This window comes from Triturus cristatus, chromosome 8 (assembly GCF_964204655.1).
Source record: "Triturus cristatus chromosome 8, aTriCri1.1, whole genome shotgun sequence".
Lineage (NCBI taxonomy): Eukaryota > Metazoa > Chordata > Amphibia > Caudata > Salamandridae > Triturus > Triturus cristatus.
The window spans coordinates 1,453,007,121-1,453,030,692 of NC_140591.1; the positions used below are offsets into that span (position 1 = coordinate 1,453,007,121).

At 40.8% G+C, this 23,572-nt stretch overlaps 1 protein-coding gene across 4 annotated transcripts in view; it reads right to left on the bottom strand.

Annotated features, from left to right (window-relative positions):
- The window catches only part of AAMDC (adipogenesis associated Mth938 domain containing), a 176,696-nt gene that overhangs the window by 151,076 nt on the left and 2,048 nt on the right, over positions 1 to 23,572 (bottom strand). The gene's annotated exons all lie outside the window — the stretch shown is intronic.

Consider the following 23,572-nt stretch of genomic DNA (forward strand, 5'->3'; position numbering starts at 1 on the left):
ATCCACCTCTAACATGTACCACATGAAAATGTTCTGTTTGCTTTAAAAATTTTATCATGCATCTTATTGGCGATCTTCATATTCATGCAATCAATTTCACTAGTTTCTCCTGAAATAACTCGTAGAGATTCAATAGAATTCTCTGTACCCTTAGCAATCTTAAACTTTCCACAAGTATAGGATTGATACAACACAAAAGATGTTCTTAAACTTTTTTAAAGGCACAGTTCAGCACTATCTGATCCCTTATATAGCGGTCAACAAAATTACACTTGCTTGCTGTGAACCTTAAAGAAGCCACATACTGATCAAGGTTTTCACAGTTGAATTGTTTCCGTTAATAAAAGTTTAAGTGCTTTACCAGCACACTTAACTCACCTGTCAAATGCAATAAAAGTCTTTTTTGTGTTTCAATATAAACATTCAATTCATCACCCTCTACCTCGGACGGTTGTATTTCAGACAGATGATCAAAAATCTTTTGACCCTAGTGGCCACCGATATTGCCTTGTCCCCCTGACCCTTGATGGTTCCCTGCGACTTCTGGGATAATCGAATATAGACGTTCCTCTCCCGTGACCCCCCCCCCCCGACCTATCATTACTCCTTCCTTTTAGTAGCTATTTGAAGGTCAGAAGTAGAGTCCCCCGGATGTAGCCAGACCCACATTTTTTTTTTTTTGCGCTTACGCCTCGCCTTTTGTTTTTATTTGTTATTTATGTTAAACCTATGTATCCTGCTTCCCTAGGACTATCCGGAGTCATGTACGGGGCTGGACCCCGGGAGTCGACTACTGCCTTAACCTCTGTATGATCCTTCCCAAATCTAGCGGCCGGCCCTGGTGGTTGTAGGCCCATGCTTGTAATTGATTTATTGTTCAATAAAAATTTTCAAAAAAAAAAAAACAAAAAAAAAATCTTTTGACCTTCGGATCCCAAACAATTAAAAAGTAGTGCCAGTTTCCTTGATGGTGAACAGTTCATTACAAAATTATTCTGAAATACTCTTATGTAATGTTTCCATTGCTTTGCTATCTACTGGGATACTGTAAAACATGAGGTTGTTGAACCGGTCCTCCTCCACTAGCCATCCCGAAGTCACTGTTATTGTTACAATTGTCTTCTTGCTGCAGTGTAATACAAATGAATCAATCACTTGTAAGATAAACTAGTCCAACAGAGGTTTTAAATAGCAGGAGACGCAATCAAAGAAGAAACCATGAAAGCCATCTCAACTGAGCAGGTGCTAGAATAAAGTGTCTTACCACTGGGTACAAATTCCAAAAATATACAGCCCACCTTTAAAATATTTTTTTTCTACAAACGAAAGACTTGGGTTCAAACACTTGTGCTCATTCAAGGCACTTGCACTCCCAGCAGACAAAGCATATCACTGCTTGGCCAATTAAAAATGGCCACACGGATGCAGCGTTAACTATGGATACAACCAGCCTCCTAGCGTCTTTCTGCTTGACATGTTGAGTAGCTTGCCTGGCTTTGATGCCAAAAACCACTCACAGTACAATGCTTTCTACAGTATCCCATACTCCAGAGGCACCACAGCGAACACTAGAAGAAACACGATAAACTAATCATAAGCAGACTGACTTGGCAATGTCATCCTTTTCAGGGGATTATGCACAGTCGCCCTTGGTAGAGGGCTCAGCTCACAGGTTCTCATATTGTCACAATAATGTTACATTCAGTGGTAGGAACCTCAGTGATCACAGGAACTGTGACTCTTCAATAGATAAGTCGATTTATTGAAAGTGCTGGAGAGGGACTCATTTTAAATACATTAAATAAATGCAGTTTACCATCTCACTCAGTGCTGATCCCCACAGTTTGTCCTGTTCAATAGGTCGACAGACCTTGAAGTTGAAATTTGAGAAGATCAAGTGCAAATCATCACATCAGTTATCAATCACAGTTTCTAATATAAATTCAGTCAATAATGAGAGTTTAAGTAAATGTAAGAATCTTATCAAAGTTTACTAAATCATTTTTATTCAATTAGTTCAGTACTGAGTCATTTAGCAGAATTAATAAAAATATAGTTAGATCAAATCATCTCAAAATGCACTAAGTGTGTTCCATAAAGGAAAGAGATCCCTATTCCAAGAATGGGGCGAAAGGGTGTCAGTAAGAACCCATAAAGAGTTCAAGTTCAAAAGAGAGTGAGATCAGGCATAAAGCTCAAAAATATACAAAAGGCAAATTGATCAAAGCAGAACTTCTGATAAAAGGAGAAGTTCACGAAACTCAGTAGAATCTCAAAGCAATATGGAACAAGCCAGGACAAATCTGCAGTAGCAACCACAATCGGAAAAAAAACGGCCTGGGGCAAAGTGTCTTGATAAAACGTCTTCCCTCCCTCTCTACTCTATAAAGGAAGTACTATTATAAACAGTCAAAAAGAAATGTTGCAGTTCATGTGACATCTTCTCTTCCTCTCATCCAATCAGCTTTGTGTTCTCCTGGAAATCAGGATCACTACTTTTCTTCTCACACGAAATACAATAGACTACAGACAGTAATATTTGAGTGTGCACCTTTGTTGTATTAGTCTAAACTACACAAGTCCTTTTCAATTAAACAACGCCTTTCCCACGAATAGGACTACATCTCTAACCTTCTTGTTAGCTAACAATTGGCTATGTGGAAACCAAAACATCTACTGTAACGAAAGATTATAAACAGCATCTTTCATTAGAAATAAGACAAGAATGTTAAAAGAGGTCTAAATGAGGTTATGTACTGCATTTCATGTGTGGTTATTGTTGGAAATTCGACGAAATAATAAGCTTTAAACAAACATTTCAAAATGTCAATGTACGAGCATAAACATATCACAGAGTTATGTGAAACATTTATTAAAGACATGATCATTGAAAGGTCAAGAATTAGACATTTTATGCGTGTTTCAGCACATCTATCCAAACTACTTGGGAAACAATGATGCTTTAGACATGTTGTAGGCCTAGTATGAATAAGTATCCCTGCCAAGTACAATTGCACATTTATAAATGTTTTTTGGCTCACTTTATATTACACGTTAATACTGCACATGTATTTTAACTCCATTATTTAGAATTTTACTAAGAATAAGTTTGTCTGTAGTCAGATCATTTAAGCCAAAGTGTACGGCAACAAGTCAATAGTTCAATTCAGAATTTCTTCAAACTATTTTCTTGAGCAATTTGTTTACTTTAAGCAATCTCTTTTACAAAGTCTCTTTATTTTCAGAAATCTTCGTAGAGACAACCTTAACCCTACTACGTGTTCTTGTAGAATGTTATCCCTACTATTCTACTTCACCCTTGAGTTTAGGTAAATTTTCTCAAAACAAAAAAATATTTTATTACAGCTCTTCACACTTAACCAATAAATATGGTCTCAAATATCTATCAACTTTTATTTATTTTTTGAAATCTTTGTCAAACAGCGTTTAACCAGTTTTGCTTTTAAAGTGATATCATGGGGGGGTTCAAACATTTCCGATTACACATCATACAGTTAATATACTGATAAATTCAGCACTTGATTCACGTAAGTCCACTCATGTGCAGAATACCTTCAACAAGGCACTCTCACTCTCTTTGATCTTCTCAGTCTTTGTTGATCTTCTTCTGTGCCACTTGTACCACTTGACTTGTCGTGATAGTCTGTGGTATTAGATGAACTGACACACTTGTTCTCAGTCTCCTTTGACGATAGGTTCATGGCGGAGGCCTTTTCTTCTTGTGGTGCTTGTTCCTTCACCTGGATCCTTTCTTCGTTCTGATGAAATCCGAACGATTTTCTCCAGTTGAGGTTTGGTCTCTTCATAAGACTTCAATGCCACTTTGTGAAACAGCAACAACTTTGTTTGGTGCGACTGTAGGCAGTTCTTCCCTTTTTTCTCCTTGAAGCTTTGATCTTTTTGTCACTGCACCTTGTAGTTGTTCAGCTTGTTGTGACGCAATCACTTGTTCTCTTCATTTAGGCTCAAAGAACACTATTTCTTCATATGGATGTCTGTCTTTGAGTGTGCGACGCATGCACCCAGTTTGGCACTTCAGCACACTTAACAGCAGTGTTCGTGACCAATAACACTTGAAGGGGCCTTTCCATCTCTGTTGCAGACAAGTCTCCCGAGCATGCTTTTTGATCACGACCCAATCTCTTGGATTGAGGTTGTGGAACAGTTCTCAATGCGGCTCTAGTGTGACAGCTACAGCCTGGTAAAAAACAGAACACACATCATCAGCTAAACCTTTGCAGTAATCAAGTATCGGATCATCTGTGATGCACACAAGTGCATTTGCAGGTACAGCAGGCAGTCTCATTGCACGCCCCATTAGGATCTGCTGAGGCGAGAAACCAATCTTTCTGTCAAGGAGACTTCGAATGCTCATTAACACCAAAGGGAAAGCATCAGACCATTTTGGTGATGTCAAAGAACAAACTTTTGCCAATCAAGACTTTATGGTACCATTGAGCTGCTCAGCAATACCAGAAGCTTCAAGTCGATAACTTGTAATGCTGCACATACCATCCTCAGGACTTCATTATTGAAATGCGTCCCACGATCTGACTCCAGAGAAACCGGCATTCCGTACCTGGGTATTAACTCAAGCAACAGTGATACTGTAATTTCTCCTTGTTGGGTGGGCTTCCACCCACAGAGAGAAAATGTACATCATAACTAGGACTCATCTCAACCCGTTACAAACAGGCATTTCAATAAGGTCCATCTGCATTCTGTTGAATGAACCACCTGATCTCCCTATGTGACTCAGTGTGACCGGTGTCCTTTTTCCTACATTCATTTGTTAATATGTTACACAGCGATGGCACAATTCTTCTGCAAGCATCTTGAATATGGGATTAAACTAACTTGATCTGAATAGTTTCACCATTGCATCTCTCCCTAGATGTGTGTGTTCACAGAAATGTTGTGTCATAGGAAACAACAAACTGTCTGGCAACAGTGGTCTCCCATCAGCTGACATCCAAATGTTATTTGCATTTTTCTTACAACGTGCTCTAACCCAATCCTGGACTGCTTCGGAAACATTTTCCTGTACTGAGCTCCTCGCACGTGTCAGCTACAGATAGCAACAGTGTCCTCCTCAGCTTCACATGCTTAAGCTCCGTTAAATGTGCATGCCACTAGTACACAACACTATGCAACTTCATCAGCATATCCGTTTCCAAATGTAATATAACCACTTCCACTTGGGTGAGCTGCTATTTTAACCACTGCAATTTCTGTGGGCAACTGGAGAGATTCCAGTAAATTGCTCATGTGTCCGCCATTTCCAATTGGCATTCCAGAAGATGTCATGAAACCGCTTTTTGACCATAATTGTCCAAAATCATGGAGCACACCAAAGTCATACTGACTATCCATAAATATATGGGAACACAGAGATGATGGACGGAATGGTGAACATTGTCAAACATTCACCCCCAGTCACAGATCTGGGTTTCATCCATTGTTATTTTCCTCACCACGCCATTCCAGTTTACATTCAGTAAAGCTGGATTAAACTCAGATCTATGACTGGAGTCACAAGTTTTAACACTCGGTCCATCATTTTATTTTGTGATGTTGCTGTGTGCGCCATAAGTGGCTACGGGTATGTCCAGACGTGGATGCCTTGCTCACTGCAGAACTAAAATGAAGCTGGTGAGGGGTAATACCCCGAAACTAGTCCCAGGATGCTTTTTTCCAGCCTGGGAGCACCTGGCTTGGCAGTTAGGGCTGGACTGATCCCAAGTGGAGCAGGGTCAAGACTAATTTGCATACGGTTGGGTTCTAATTCGGGTGATGTGGTGAGCCAAATAATGATGGATTAAACCCAGATCTGTGACTGGGGGGGTGAGTGGTTGTAAAGTTTCAATACTTGGGTTGTTAATCTGCAAGCTCTTGTAAGGGCAATTAATTATGTAACCTGGGTTGAGATACCTTGAAAGATTTCACAACAATGTTAATTGTGCTGACAGCATAAGCTGTTCTCAGGATACCTTCACGGTTTCTCATTCATGAGCCATCAACAACAGTTCTATAAATCAGGCTCATTCAGGAGTTTACTTAATTTCTGGCCTTGGCTTGGTGCATTAATATGTGACATCTTGACAATCATGTTCGACTTAATTACAAATATTCTCATTTACAGGTACTAGTGTTGAGGGGTTCAAAATTTGACACCGTTTCAAGGGTACATTGTCAGAGGCAAGATTTCTTCAGAGTGAGGGACTGTAACAGTTAACGGATATCCCGTCACTATGCACTCACTTCTCTCTATACTAAATGCAACTGCTGCTACTGCTTTAAGACAGCCATGCAGTCCTTTGACTACAAGGGCATGGGTTGTTGAGAAATAAGCTACAGATCTTTGAGCATCTTCATGCATCAGAGTAAGCAATGAAAGAGCGCAGCCCTCCCTCTCACTGCAAAACAACGTAAATATTTTACTGTAATCAAGCATTCATAGTGCCAGGGCATGGTAGAGACTTTCTCACAGCTCTAGGAAAGCTTTAAAGAAATCGTTGTCCCATGGAAGCGGCCCAGGCACATCTTTCTAGTGTCAGCTTTAGTAAAGGGTTAGCCACTAGGGAAAGTTAAGTATACACTGCCTGTAATAGCCAATCATTCCCAAAATCATCATGACTTTTCTTTGATTTCAAGGTGGATTCATTTGAAGAATTGCCTCCACCCTCTCTGGTGACACTTTTCTAGCTCCTTTCACAATGGTATGTCCCAAATACTGGACTTCTTTTTCACAGTACTGCAGTTTACCCGAATACACTGTGTCCATTGTCAGCCTGGTGATTCAATAATGCAATCATATCCTGTTTACAAGCTTCTTGTGTCTCAGATGCCGCAAGTATGTCATCAATGTATTGCGCTAGAACTGAATTGTAGGGCATCTGCGCTGACTCTAGATTCTTTTTCAAGATCTGATTGAAAATAAAAGGGCTCTCTGTATATCATGCAATTAAAATTGCACAACAAATTTCTACCCGACAGATTTACAGGACTAGAATCACAGACAACAAACTGGTGATTTTCTTCAAATGGAGACATTTATTTTTGAGCAAACTTCATCTGGGCTAACATGAATTTCTCCTTAAGCGTTCTCTGCTTGATTTCTTGTTCATCGCTACAATATGTTGCAGATCTCAGGATCTCATCCAATGATTTAGTCTTCCAGCAGATCACGCTCTGTTACATATGCGTACTGATCTCTGGTCTTAACCCGATAAACTGGGAGACAAAGAACCCCATAGTACTAGGTTTGGGATATTCTCTCCCACTGTGTTGTTGGAACACCTGTAACAATAGCTCATAGTAATCATGCACTTATTCTTTTGGTTCTTGTGACGTTCTTTTAATCTTTACCCAATCAATGTATTTCGGAGACACCTTGCCTTTAAGGAAAGTAATCACGGCTTCATATTTCTCCATGACTACAGGAGATGGTGCGTTAGTGCGGGCATCTCTTGTTGGCTCTTCAGGTGGCGATTGTACAACAACCTTGCCCTTGGCCAGGCGTGCAACGCCCATTGGGCTCAAGGGCTTCAGCCCAGACCGCCCACTCCCCGTTGCGTGTCAGCCCGGGCCGCTACAGCTTCCCGGGCTGGCGACCGTCTTATTGCAGCCGTACCAGAGTACTTCACAGGTCTTTAAAAGCCCATTTACCTGTTAACAAGGCTTTGTTGTGTTTACACCCCTTCTTAGAGCCCAGAGCCCCTGCATCTCCACTCTGCCTATTGCTGGAGGAATTACCCCCCACCCCCCCCGAATTTTGACGCTAGTTGCACCTCTTCCTTCGACCCACAAATAATTTGGCACTTCAATGTCAAATAATGCATTTTAATCAATCCACAGCACTTTTGAATTTTTGACAGTCTGTCAACCTGTGCGTACCACTGTACAGGCTTGTCTCTCAACTTTGAAAAATTATTTGTAAATGCTGCAAGATCACCTCTGCTCCTTAGCACATGGACATACACTCCACCTATCTCTCTCAGTGGATAAGTTGAAGCTTCCTTCTCATCTTGTGAATCTGTGACCATTTATTCTCTCATTTTTTTAAAATCACTCAATTTACGGATGCATTTTACCAATTCAGTTACGTTTTAATTGCTTTCCTGAAGAACGCATTGTCTCAATTGCTCTATCATCCAATTGAACCCTGTAACTTCTCTGTAAATGAAAACGTTTTGAAAGATCAACATCATATTTTCAGGCTAATCAGTTAATTTATCACGCGTAACTGCTGCACACCTTGTAATTTCTTTACTCGGGTATATCACCTCTTTTTCCTGATACTGGTTCAAATGTTCAAGTTCTAGACAGCCCCTAATAAGCTCCTCTAATTCCACTTTTAGTTAGGAAACATTAAGTGGTCTTTCTTTTTTAGTTTAAAGGTTCATTTTCTGTCTTTCTAAGTCCTGCAGCTTCCTCTAACCATGGAGGAAAGATTCCTTCGTCAAATATTTCCCTGGGCTATTGGTGTGAAAACAATACTTCCCTCAATGACTGCATCATTTGTGTCAGTTTCCTGGCAACAATCTGAATTCTGAGATGTCGGGATGAACCCTGTCGCAGTCACCCCACCTACAGCTCCCTGAGAATCTGAAGCCAGGGTAATGTTTGTTGCAGCAGTTGCAACTGGCCTTGGCATGATCTGTACTGTTGGAATTTGTGGTAATTACCAGAACAATCATAACTGAAGCAGTAACACCTGCTGTAACTGTAGCCAGCGTTGTGCCAACAGGTGCTGAAGCAATCTGGAATGTTTGAAATACTTTCTCAATTTGGATTACACTCTGTTCAACAGGGGCAATAGCCACTGTGATACATGTGCTTGCATTATTATCAGCACTGTTTGTAGGGACTACATATGGTGGTGGACACAGCTAACATTGCATCCAACATATCATCCCCCGAATCACTATCAGTATCCATATTGGGTTAGTCTTTTTTTATCTTCTTTTCATTGTGTTTCTCTTTTTCGATTTATCAGGTGTTTCAGTAGTACTAGCTGGGTATAGTCTAGTTCCCCCCAACTACAGCTTTTCTCCATCTCTGTTCCTCATCCCATTGACCATCTGCATATTTTTATTTTTTATTTCTTTATTGAGTTTCAAAATACAGTTCACAAACAAAAGTCAGAGAGAAACATTACGGTACATGAAGAGTAATATGGTACATTAATCCTTCTGTAGCCAGCTGTATCGGTCAGTATAGTACACTGGAGCAATGTTTTTCGCTTTGATAAGGAGCTAGGACACTAAGGACACAAAGACAGAAGGGGAATGTTGTAGTCTGACGTTCCAATGCTGCAGCCTCAACAAGATGTTGTCTTCATTACAACCAGCCAATACGCTTGGGAAACATCTGACACACCCGATGTTAATGCAGTAATTATATTGCCAGTGTTATCTAGGTAGCCTGAATCGACTCAGTCTGTTGCACATCACCTGTGGGTTCAGCGAGTTTAGACGCTATGTATTGCATTTATAGGCCCCAGAAGCTTTTTGGTCAACTTTGGGGGGGTGGGGGCAGAAACTCATTGTAGACATCTGATTGGATGTTACAATACATCATATCCCGCTCCCATTCAGAGCCTTTGGGCACGGGACCTCGCATAGAGCGCATTGCTATTCTGTGCTTAGCCAGTAATAGGCTCAAAGAAACTAGCTTCCTAAAACTCTTCTTAAGAGGTTTAGTGTACCCCAAAAGTGCTAGCAGGGGGTCAGGTAACAGCTGTTGTTCAGTAATGAAAGTAAGTATGTGAAAGATCTGCCTCCAGAATTCAGCCACTGCGGGGCACAGACACGCCACATGCAAAAGAACCTGCATCAGTCTCACCACATCGCTCACAGCGGTCAGTATCCCTAAGCCCATAGCTAAATAGCCTCTTCAGTGTATAATAGGCTCTTTTAAGATATTTGAAGTGGACTAGTCTGTGCCTTCCATTTAACAAGATCTTTTGCGTAGCTGTACAGCAGTTGCCCCAGATGTTGTTTGTTAGCGCTTCACCAATCTCGTTCTGTCACTCAATTCTAGCTTTGGTGTATTGCATATGTTTAAAGGCCAGCGACATGGCATGGACTTTTGAGATTAGTTTAATAGGGGATTCGGAACACAGCAGCAACGAAAAAGCAGGTAATTCCGGGGGTTCTTGCAGCTCAGGCCCAAGCAGCTAACTGCGTTACGGGTTCTGAAAAAGTGGAATTGCGTGAGGGGAGTGAGGTTTTGCACTCCCTCCGTCAGCTCATCCCAGGCACGCACTGTACCCTCCCTGAAAAGGTCGCCCATGGTGTGTATACGTAGAGTTTCAAGTGATCCCAGTGCACCCTTGTCCAAGCTGGTGGCCAGCCAATGGCACCACTCTTCGGGCACGATAGGTGAGTACAGTAGGGCATCTGCTTGCTTTTTAAGCAGATCGTGCCAAGCATGTGCGGTTGAGTTAACTGAGTCTAGTACATTACATCGCCTGATAGGAGTCTGGAGCAGGCAATGCGGGAGTGGGTCAGGATTTGCGACTACCCTCTCTATTTGGAGATGAGGCAAATTATGCAGTCTATGTATTCAACTGTGTGCATGCAAGCTCTGCGCCACCCTGTCATACAGTTTCAGATCAGGCGCTCCCAGACCTCCCATACTATAAAGCCTAGTTATGGTGTTTAATTTAACGCAAGTGGTTTTCACTGCCCATGCCAATTTGCACAATAATGTTGACAGCGTGGCAAAGAGGTGTTTAGGGAGAACCATAGGGATGTTAACAAAAAGAAACAGGAATGTAGGAAGGATGATCATTTTCATCAAGGATATGCGGCCTACCAACAAGAGAGGAAGGCGGATCCATCTCTCTATATCCTCTTCTAATCAATTGACAGATGTGCCATAATTTGCCCTAAAGACTTGCTCAGCATCAGGGTGTTCTCATATACCCAAGTATCTCACTGGGTCCGGGGATCATTAAAGGGGGACTTCCAAGTCTGTCCGCGATGTAGACGGGGTTAGGGGAAAAATTATGGATTTATCCCAATTGATTTTGAGCACTGAGATGCCACCAAATCGCAAAATCTCCCACATTATTGGAGAGAGGTTGGAGTCAGGTTCTCGGATATACAACAACATGTCGTCCGCGTAAGCAGAAACAATAAGATTATAATTGGGGAACCGAATCCCTCTATGACCGTGATACTCTCGGAGTGCGCACAAAAGGGGCTCCGCCGCTATCACATAGAGTAGCGGGGAGAGTGGGCATCCCCGTCTTGCACCCCTAGTTATTTGAATAGAGGAGGAAACAGCGTCTCCTACGCACACTCTCGCTGTAGGTGAATTATAAAGTACAGTGATCAATTTTAGAAAGATGTCTCCCACTCCCGACCATCTGCATGATTATGCACTGCTCTTCTAGACTTACTCTGGAATTTCTCTTTTTTCCCCATCTTATGCTGCCTTTTACCACATATTTAGTGCTTCGTACTGTGTGGGTCTAGGTGGTAGATTTATTTCCTACAGCTCTTCTTTCAACCCGTCAATAATTCTCAATTCCAAAGTACTATCTTGGAAAACTCAAATTACCTTCTTTTTCAGTAGTCTCCACCAACGACGAAGCCACAACATGTATTCAATACCAATTTTGTCATCATATAATGTGCATGTATACCCTCAGGGGGCGCCTCTTCAATTTCCCGTATGAGAACTGGAACATCACATTTCACAAAGTTCTTACATCCTTTAAGACAGTTCATGATTCTCGCAAAGTTTGACAATAAATGGTTCAGTAATGCAACCCAAATTCAATGTTTTGATTCTTTCCACAAATGTCAAATCTCCTTCCCCAATCCAGTCACAGTTTAGTTCTTGAAAACTCGCTAACCAATCTCAATGCAGTACTCACACAACAACTGACCTATCGCAGTGCTGCACTCTGTCGCAATCAACCAATCATAGTGCAACAGTACACCAAGCAACCAATCCCAGCATGGCACACTATGACATATGATCTCACTCCTTGCGGCAGCTCACCGCCCCTTACAATTTCTCTTGTACACACAATTCGACATCTTTAACAAATGTAAATAAAACAATCTTTGTTTGCTCCACTAAAGAAAACAAAATCTACTCAACAATCAGAGTATTATGGTTTTTACACCTACTGACTTTTGATACAAAAAGAGTTTTCACACAAACGAATGAAAACTCAACCAGCAGGAAATCACTTGAATCAGTGTAGCTTCCCCCTTTGCGCAATTAGGTTCTGCCAACATCAATCACTATTAGTACAATCACGACAAATTATAATCCCGATCTCAATTGTACACATGCCGGCATCTCAAGATCTATACTACAAACTCTTAGCAGACAAAAAAAAAAACATAAAGTGTATTCTACACTTTTTTATAAATTTTAATATCCTGGGCTCTTGGGCTACGACAAGCCTGATAACCTCTTCAAAATGAACGGCTAAGCATTACCATATCGTCTGTGCTTTTTTTTTAAACATTTTTATTGGCATTTATCATAATCACACTAAGTTAGATACAGTCATTACCAATTTTTGATTATCCATAAAGTTAAAAAACAATACATTTACAGTATAGCCAGTGCCATCTCACCATATGCAAGCTCTTCAACAACGATACACACCTAAGGATAACAACTTACATGTCAGCCAGTGATATGAAACATTTTAGGTTGCTGTACATTATAAAAAATGTCCATCCGCTACAAAAACCTTCTCCAAACTGCAGGCACCTATAGACGGTTTACGGTCCAACATACCTGAAATAGGAGCTCCAACAGAGAGGTCCTCCTGATAATGCCTCTTGATTGCAACTATCAACGTACATATGCTGGGTGGTGTTCCATCTTCAAGGAACTAGGAAGAACCCTTTTTGATGTGTGCCATGGTAGCCTAATGGGGAGGTGGGGGGTAATTAGGGGAGTGCTCCAATCTACAAGCTGCCACCCCAGTCTCTTCAGGCATTGTCACTTGTAAAGAAACCTTTCAGAGGTGCCCACTCCCAGGTAACCCATCTCGGATCCGACCCATCAATCATGCGCCATCTCTCTGTCCTAATCTCTGGGCTGTAAATGACCCTCGGACTCCCATCACGGACCCACCTCGATTACTCCCCTCCAAATCTTCTTCAGGGCGCTACCAAGTCGCCCATGCTTGATCTCACTACAGTAAGTACAATGTATTGTCTGATTAATTAAAATAAATACAATTTGATATGTTACATTAATGGAGTAATGATAGTTCTTTTTAATGAGGACATTAGCATTGATGCACTTTTACAACTCTTTGTACTATCTTACCAATGTTAGAAATATATAATGCGCTCAAATATTCTGATCGATTAGAAACAACTTATTATTTCTTAAATACTCATCACACAAGGTTGTATGCTCAATCAACATTGCAATAATTTTAATTAATCAGACAATTAATACATGTTACTTTCTTGCCCAAGTTAGAGTAATGACTGAGTCCCAAAGTCCAATGCCCAGAACTTCAAGACAGACAAACTGTGGTGTTTTTAAGGCAGTTGCTGTATTGGAGGATCATAAATAGGATTATGCGTCGTAAATTATGATTTTTTTTTTTTTTTTAAACCGTTTATTACAAAATTCAAAAAATATACAGAGATGGGCCTACAACCTTCAGGCCGGCCGCTAGCAAGCAAGAGGAGCATGTGATACAAACAATAGCGTGCATGCCGCGTCAAAGGGAAATGCACAGGAGTTAGAAGCGGTGGTAGCCACACCATCCGGGCACACATAGCGGTTTCATTTTAATATATATAACAACAAAAGAACGAATCCACAAGGCAACCCACAATCGAAAACAGCAGCCTGTGCTCCCCTAGCGGGGGGGACCCTACCAATCCATAGGAGTAGCAGGGGGGGAAAAAGGTCAAGACTGGGATTAGGTGGACTCAGTGTCCGGGACCGGGGAGATAAACTGGCTAAGGGGATGGGGCCGGTGAGTAAATTATGATTTTACTTACTTAATGTTACTTGTGGAAGGAATTTACAGCTCATCTTCTCAGAACGTAAACTTTCTCTCTGCTACCAGAATTTGGTGGAGGGGGAATCAATTCAAATAAATGCAGTTTACAATCTCACTCAGGGCTGATCCCCACTATTCGTCCTGTTCAGTAAGTCAACGGACCTTGGACATTGAAATTTGAGAAGATGAGGAGCAAATCATCACAGTTATCAATCACAGTTTCTATTCTACATTCAGTAAATAATGAGTGTTAAAGTAAATTTTGTAAGGGTTTTATTAATCAGAAATTACTAAATATTTATTCGATTAGTTCAGTAATTTAACAGGATTAATAATAAAAATATGGTTAGATCACAACATCTCAAAATGCATTAAGCTTGTTGCATAAATGAAAATCTCGATTCGAAGAATGGTGGAACAGGGTGCAAGTAAGAACCCATAAAGATGTGAAGTTCGAAAGAGAGTAAGATCAAGCATAAAGCTAAAAAATATTCAAAAGGAAATTTCAAAGCAGAACTTCTCATAAAAGGAGAGGTTCATGAAACTCAGTAGAATCTCAAAGCAATAAGGCAGGATAAATATGCAGTAGCAACCGTAATCAGTAAAATGGGTCTGGGTAAGACGCCTTCTCTAATCTAGGAATACGTACTATTATAAACAGTCAAAAAGAAATGGTGCATCTTCTCCCACTCTCGTACGATTGGCTTTCAGTGTTTACCTGGGAACAGGATCGCCCATTACCTTCTCACGTGAAATACAATAGACTACAGACAGTAATCTTCTAGTGTTTCCCAAATTAGGGCTATAAATCTACTATGTGGAAATCGAAACATTTGCTTTAACAAGAGAAAATTGATAACATGGCATCTTCTGATAGAAATAAGACAAGAATGTTAAAAGAGATCAATTTCAGTCTATGCACTGCATTTCATGTGTAGTTATTCTTCATAATTCTATTAAAGGATAAGTTTTAAACAAACATTTCAAAACGTTATTGCAGGAGCAGAAACATATTGTAGTTATGAAACATTTATTAAAGACATGATCATTGAAAGGTCAAGAATTAGACATTTTATGCGTGTTTTAGCACATATGGTCATGCTACTGCTTTTATGTGTCACGATACACACCAAAAGAGTGACAACACGCCTTTTCGTATATATGCACGTGTCTTGGATTGCTATGAGATCATGTATATTTTAAATTGCTGTCTTATTTTCGGTGCTGAAAATCCCCTTTGTTTGAAGTGACTATTATATGAGAGCATCAATGTATATTTTACAATTGAAAGTGCTTTTATACTTCATTCAATAATATGTTGTGTAAAAAAAAAAAAATCATCTAGTCAAGCTGCTTACTTGTGAAACAATGCCGTTTTAACCATTGTGAGGCCTAGTACGAATAAGTATATCTGCCCAACACAACTGCATTTTTAAACATTTTTACGGTTCACTTTATAGAGCGTGTGTTCATACTCCACTGTAGTAAGCGTCTTCCAGTAGTAAGGATCGTAAAGCACACCAGATACACAGGAAGACGTTAAATGTTAAGAGGTTTATTCCAAGTACAGTTGACCCACGACGTGCTCTATCCGCAACCAAGTCTTCATCTGGATGTCACACATAAACATTCCAGAATCATACTGAGTCACGCAGAACACTCACATGAATTCTATATCTTAAAGCAACCACATACAATATAAAGGAATTACATAAAATACACACTTACTACACATCCTCCCCTTTAACAAAATAGAAACAGACATCAACTATAAGAACATAACCATAAAAGATAATCCATACAGAGAACAAAAATAACAAAATAAATAAACTAAGTCATAACATAATCACGGAAACGAAGAGGAGCTGACCTAACCCTTGAACTAACAGAAAAGCCAGGAACTGACCTTACACCACTACCATCACCTTCTCCTTTTTGAGGTGTAGAAGAAGGTGAGATTTGATGAGATAAAGTGAAATTAGAATCACCTCTATCAGATGGACCTGAATCTCCAGGAGATGAAAGACTCCGTGAACGAGTACCAATATCGTCACAGACACCAAACCAATCAGAATTCAAATTTTCAGTCACATCAGTGTTAAGCTTGTTACTACGAATAATGTCAGCTTGTTTACGGGTTATTTTAATCAGAGCATTTCTATTCCACCAGCCCTGATCTTGCAAAAGAACACACATACGAGAAACTTTTAGAACCTGCACAGGAGATGAAAATTTAGAATTGCCTTTAGAAACTCTAATTGGTTTCCGGATCAAGACCCAATCACCAGGATATAAAGGTTGATCAGTAACATGCATACGTTTATCGTAATCTTGCTTATAGTTCTCTTGTTTTTTGATTACATTCTCTCTGATTTTGTTTACATCAAGTGGAACATTAGAAGTTTTCTCCAATAACCATGACGGATTAAGTTTAGAGGTAGGTATGCGGCCTCTCAACAACATGAACGGTGAAACACCTGTGGTAGTGTGTGGTGTGGTATTATAGTTCCATACTCTCTGAAACAAGAAAGAAGGAATGTTTAAACCATTACTAGCAGCTGTTTGTACAGCATCTTTCAAGACCCTGTTAGCACGCTCAACCAGACCATTAGTAGCTGGGCTGTACAAAGGAGCTAATGTATGCTTAACATCAAATTGTTTTAAGAACAAGTTAAAATCATTAGCAGTAAAATGAGAACCATTATCCGTAACAACATCATCAGGTGTTCCTTCAGTGTAAAACAATCGTTGCAAAAATAAAATGGCTGTACCAGAATCCGCATTTTTGACAAAAGAAAAATAAATCCACTTCGAAAAATAATCAACAGCAACAATAAGATACTTTTTATCTGAATTGAAAATGGACCAGAATAATCTAACCCAATTTTCTTCCACGCTGCAGAAGGCCATTGAACAGGACACAGGGGAGAATTAGCAGACTTCCAATGCTTGTCAGAACAAAGACATTGAGGACATTGATTAATACGAGTTTTGACTTGATTGTCAATACCAGGCCACCAGTACATTTGCTTAATTTTGTTAACTGTAGCAGTGATACCAGGATGTCCCTCATGTGCAAGCAGAATAATCTTGTCCCGAATACCCCTAGGAGGAACAAATTTATCCTGTCGTAACAAAATATCACTAGAAAAGGACAATTCAGAAGCGATTTGTGAAAAATGTCTTTCCTCCATAGAAAGACTCCTGTCCGAAGGCCAACCCTTAACTAAAAACTTTTTAACATTCTGCAAGCAATCATCACACTCAAAACTTTTTATCCAATCCTCCTGCGTGATTTTGTAACTTTGAACACCGTCTTCAACTAAAAAGACACATTCAAGCTCATCATCAGAATCAATGTTTGTTTGACAGTGAGGAAGAGGAATGCGTGAGAGACAATCAGCCCTAACATTTTTGCCCCCAGGAATATATTTGATCTCAAAGTTAAACTCCTGAAGTTTAGCTAACAACCTCACCAACCGTGAAGATGCTTTGTTGGAAGAACTGTCACCAAGCATGTACATTAACGGTTTATGATCAGTAAAAAGCTGAAACCTAGTTCCCCAAATATACATGCGAAACTTTTCCACTGACCAAGTACAAGCCAATGCCTCACGCTCAATGGTGCTATAGTTGAGTTCAGCAGAGGTCAACGTACGCGAAGCAAAAGCTATCGTGGACTCTTGACCATTCACAATCTGACTCAAAACAGCCCCAAGACCTTTTGCGCTAGCATCAACAGTTATGATACTTTGAACTCCATATGTGAATGGTTTAATAGCAGGTGCATTGAGAATTAACCTTTTAACTGATGTGAAAGCTTCATCAACATCTGAAGACCAGTCAAACTTTGCATGTTTTTTTAACAAACTCCTAAGGGGTTGCACAACAAGAGCATACCCCTGTACAAAACGAGCATAATACTCACTTAACCCAAGAAATGCTCGTAAAGAATCCTTATCAGCAGGAGCTGGTGCATTTTTTATAGCATCTAATAATGAATTTTTAGGCTTGATACCCTCACTAGATAGATTGTGACCCAAGTAATCCACATTTTGAGCAAGAAAATTACACTTCTTCATGTTGACAGTCATGCCATGTGTTTGTAAATCCTTCAACACCTTTTCAATTAAAATGTAATGTTGCTCTAAAGACTCAGAATGCACTAATATATCATCCTGAAACGCCTGAGTACCAGGACAGTTACCAAAAATTGTATCCATCAACCTCTGAAATATACTAGCAGCTGAAGCTAACCCAAATGGAAGTCTCTTATACATATAAACCCCAAAAGGAGTTACAAAAGTAGTTAAAGCTGAGATTTAACTGACAACGGAATCTGGTGATACGCGGAGCGCAAATCAATAGTAGAAATTTTTTTGCTGCGACCCAACTTTGCAAGCATGTCATGAATTTTAGGTAAAGGATGCGCATCCACCACAATGTTGCGATTGAGAACCCTCAAATCCGCACACAGACGAATATCGCCAGAGTGCTTACGTGCCACCACCGCAGCCGAAACCCACTCAGACGACTCCACAGGACAAATAATATCTTGGGAACACAGCTCAAGATGTTTCTTGAGATCATCTCTAACCGAGAGTGGGACAGGACGTACCTTTTGAATAACGGGACAGACCTGCTCCTTCAATTTTATGGTGTGTTCAAAGTTTTTGACTAAGCCAATTTATGAACTAAACACAGACCTGTATTTTTCAATCAATCCACTAAGAATAGAATCCTGTGTTGTATTATCATCAACAAATAGAACAGGAAAATCACCAAGAACAACAGGTTCAGGATGGCCAGGTTTCAAAAATATACCTAACCCTGCTTGGTCACGCCAACCCAAAATGTCCCTTCCATCCAAAGCTACATAAATTTTAGTGTCAATAACCCGTCCTTTAAAATTAATGGTGTCATTAAAGTACCCGCGCATGATGATATCGTATTCACCAAACGCTTTGGGATTCACATCAGTAAAAATCAATTCAGTATTTGGCCACAACCTGTAAAATGTCTTCTCATCTAGAATGGTGATTGGCGAACCCGAATCAGCCATTACATCAATGTCAATTTGACCTATCAAAACCTTGCAATTGGGACCTTTAACTTTTTTATCATCCAGTGAATTAATATGTACCAATAAAGAAGAAACATTTAAAGCTTCGCAAATTTCATCCTCTGTGTACACATAATTCACTCTGTTTTTGTCTTTAGGTGCCCTACACATAGTAAAAAAATGACCCATTTTTTTACAATTATTGCACCTTTTGCCTTGAGCTGGGCAATTAGGATAATTACCCACATGAAATTTTGAACCACACCTGTAACAAAAAATGTTAGGTTTACGCTCATACACTTTTTTATCTTTAAAACGATTTTTTACAGCATTAATCTCCATTTGGTTACTATTGTCAGACGATAAGCTCATAACATTGGTGTTATTTGGTGCACAAGCAGTCTCCGATAAAATTCTTTGTGATGTAACAGAGCACTCAATACTCTTTGCAATAATAATAACTTCATCCAAGGTTGGGTTTTTACAAGTCAAAATGCGCTCCTGTATTTTTTTGTTGAAACAGTTAAATACTAATTGATCCCTGAGTGCAGTATCTAAATAGGACCCAAAATCACATTTTGCAGCCAAAACCCTTAACGTTGCCAAATAATCCTCTATAGATTCTTCTGATGACTGCTTCCGTTTAAAAAAAAACATGTCTCTCAACCATTATGGAGGGCTCATCTTTGAATTGATTACCCATGCGAGCTAAAGCTTCCGAATATACATTCCAAGAGTCATCAGAGGTCGGATGTTGAACAGAAGGTAGACTATCAAACAACTGTTGGCCAGCATCACCAAGATGATTAAATAAAATAGCTCTTTTCCTTGAAGAAGAATACTCAAGTGCATCAATTGCTTCCAAATAATTAGTGAACACTCTTAACCACTTGTGCCAAGGAGTAGGTGGCTTACCTGCAACCTTCAGAAAAGCTGGTGGAGCCACAATGCTCTCATTGGAATTAGGCATTGTGAAAATTAAAGGTTACAAACACAGCAATTTACCCTTCCCTTCTTTTCTTTTTTTTTTAAAAACTGTTCTTTCACAGACTGTCTCCGGAAATATGCAGAGAAAGAAAAAAAAACGAGAAGAAAAAAAAAACGATCGAAAAGTATGACGTGGCTCCAATGCTTTCCAATACAAACTATCCCAATCCACCAAAATGGCCGCCCAAGCGTGATGATGCAATCACGCGTTGTCGTGTCTCGGACGTTAGACGTGAAGCAGGCAGGCAGGCTTTCGAACAATCAGCTGGAATTGGAATACCAGCGCAGACCACGCGCACAGAATCCAGGGAGCAATTCAAATCATGCCCCATCAGCCAACCGGCACGAAGTAAGCCGTTGAATTGAAAACACCGGTGAGTGAAATAATCGTACTCACATGTGCCAAATTGCATTAAATGTCAAAACACACAGGATGCATCGGTCGGTGGGTCTTTTTTTCCTCTTCTTTATCGACTTGGGTGTGAAATTCGGTTAAACGCCTCCTTAAATCGACAGCGCTCTTCCCACATAAATCCTAGCGTCGCCAAAATATGTGAATGAATGAATGAATGATTTAAATCTTATTGTGCGCAAACTTTGCCCAATGGGCGTCAAGGCGCCTAAATCAAATGATCCAAATAATCCAGCTCGTCACTCGAAACAGCGAACTTTTATTAATATGCTTTGGTAAAGTACCAGGTTTTAAGGGCCTTTTTAAACAAATCCAGAGAAGGAAGAGTTTTAATCTCAATTGGAAGAGAATTCCAAAGCTTAGGGGCAACCACGGAAAAAGCTCTTGCTCCCCATCTGGCTAATCTCGTGCGTGGGACTACCAATTGAAATAAGCCAGCAGACCGAAGAGTTCTGGAAGGGCAATAGCGAGTAAGCAAGGATCCTAGTGCATTATCGGTGTCAGCAACAAGGGCCCTGTAAGTAAGACAAAGAATCTTAAAGGAGACTCTATGTTGGACAGGAAGCCAGTGAAGATCTCTCCTAGCGGTAGTAGCTGATGATGCCAGAGGGAGGGCCAAAACAAAACGTGCAGCAGCATTCTGCACAGTTTGCAGTCTATGGATCAGGCCTTTGTTGGAGTCGGCATATAAGGAGTTACAGTAGTCAAGCCTGGAACCTACAAGAGCCACTGCAATCTGCTTCCGCGCCTGCAAAGAGAGATAGCTACGAATCCTTTTTAGGATTCTAATAACACCACAACATGTGGCCACGGTCCTATTTGTTTGAAGCGTCATGGAGAGTGAGGTGTCAAAAACCACGCCGAGATTTCTGGCGGATAAGGAGGGAGTGGGGCAGATGCCAAGAGTAGTGGGCCACCACTCACTCGACCAGACATCTAGATCTTTCCCAAAGACCAAGACCTCTGTCTTGTCGCCATTTAACTTTAGGGAGTTGATAACCATCCAATCTGCAACATGCTGCATGCATGACCTAAAGCCAATGGCGGATGTCTGGACAGAGGAATGGGCCAGTGACACCATTATCTGAGTGTCATCTGCGTAGGACACCACCTCCATCCCCTGCGATCTTAATAGTCTAGCAAGGGGGGCCACATAGATGTTAAACCGGGTCGGACTAAGGGCCGACCCCTGTGGCACCCCGCATTGTAATGACTTGGCAGGGGAGAGGAAACTTCCAAGCTTTACTCGTTGTTCTCTATCAAGTAGAAAAGAATCGAGAAGATTCAAGGCAGGTCCGGTAACCCCTGCCTCACTGAGCCAAGAAGTTAAAATGGCGGGAGATAGGGTATCGAACGCGGCTGTGAGATCTAATAGGACTAGTATTGTAGTTTGGCCACTATCCACCTTACGTCGGATGTTATCGACTACAACAGTGAGTGCGGATTCAGTGCTATAATGCTTTCTGAATCCGTGCTGTGTATTATCGAGATACTCACTGGTCTCAAGAAAGGTGGAGAGATGAGGTGTGCCTCTAATATCTTTGCAGGAGCAGGAAGCAGAGAGATGGGTCTAAAAATTTTAAGGAGACCCGGGTCCAAAGAAGGCTTCTTAAGGAGAGGCTTTACAATAGCCTTCTTCCATACTACTGGAAAAGAGCCCTGAACAATGGACTTATTCATAACTTCCAGCATAGGTGGTAGAATGCTGTTTCTATACTCCTTCAAGGTTTTTAAGGGTATAGGATCCATGGGAGAAGAGGATTTAATCTTATCCAGTAGGAGGCTCAGTCCTTCCAGAGATAATAAAAGGAAATTCCCTCAATAGCTTGGGAGGCTCTTTACCCAGCGCATCTAACTTGGCTACAGCAGCAGGAGTATCCTTATCCAAGGACTTGCATTGGGCTTCAAGAGCTAGATGAATGTCCAGGATTTTGTTGTGGAAGAAGTCCGAGATGTTATCGCAGAGATCCTGGGAGCTCACTACAGGATCAGGAAGTTGGAGAGAGCATAGGGAATCAGCAATTTTAAAGAGCTCCCTAGATGACGTTAGGGAACCTGTAAGATTGGAAAAATACTCTTGCTTCTCCACTATGACTCTCTGTTTATAGTACCGCAAAGCGGACTTGTGAGCTGCTCGATCTTCAGGGTCCCAGGACTTCCTCCATTTTCTCTCACTACTTCTGCAGCCTTGCCTTAAGAGTCTAAGATGTTCGGAAAACCAGGGAGCAGTAGGTTTCTGACTAGCTACATATCGCAGGGAGGCGGGGGCAAGCTCTTCCACAGCACTGGAAATGGAATACATAAATTAATGTGCTGCGTCATTCGCGGTTTTCGAGGTAAAAGATTCAGAGAGTTGGATATAGGGAGCAATAGTGTCATCAGTAATGTTTCTGTAGTTTCTCCTGAGAATATGTGAAGTGACAGTCTGATTAATTAAAGGCTGGGCAGGAAGGGCAAATTCAAGAGGTATTGCAAAATGATCTGTCCAAACTAACGGCAAAGGTAAGCCCGTAGATAGTCTAGAATCACTGGAGAAAACCCAGTCAAGGATTTGACCAGCCTTATGTGTAGGGCTGCTCACCAGCTGAACAAGGTCACAGGCACCGAGTGACTCAGTTAAAGCTAGGGTATCCTTAGAATTGACATCATTGAGATGAAAATTAAAGTCACCCAAGATGGAAAGAAAGGGTTTTCCGATATAGGGTTCCAGGATTCTAAGAAGGTCTGAAGGAAAGCTCACCCTAGGGCCAGGAGGTCTATAGATAAGTATTCCAGTAAAGGAAACGGATGGAGCACACAGGATACAAAAATAGAGGGCCTCAAAACTATCTCCAGGCAGAGACAGAGATCTAATAGAGCAGGAGAGTGAGGATTTAACAAGAACAGCAATTCCTCCGCCTCTGCGTAAAAGTCTATCCTGCCTATAAAGAGAATAGCCATCCGGGATGGCTAAAAGAAGATCATGACCAGAGGTATCCGAAGCCCACGTCTCCGTAATAAAGACCCAAGTAAGCGTCTTCCAGTAGTAAGGATCGTAAAGCACACCAGATACACAGGAAGACGTTAAATGTTAAGAGGTTTA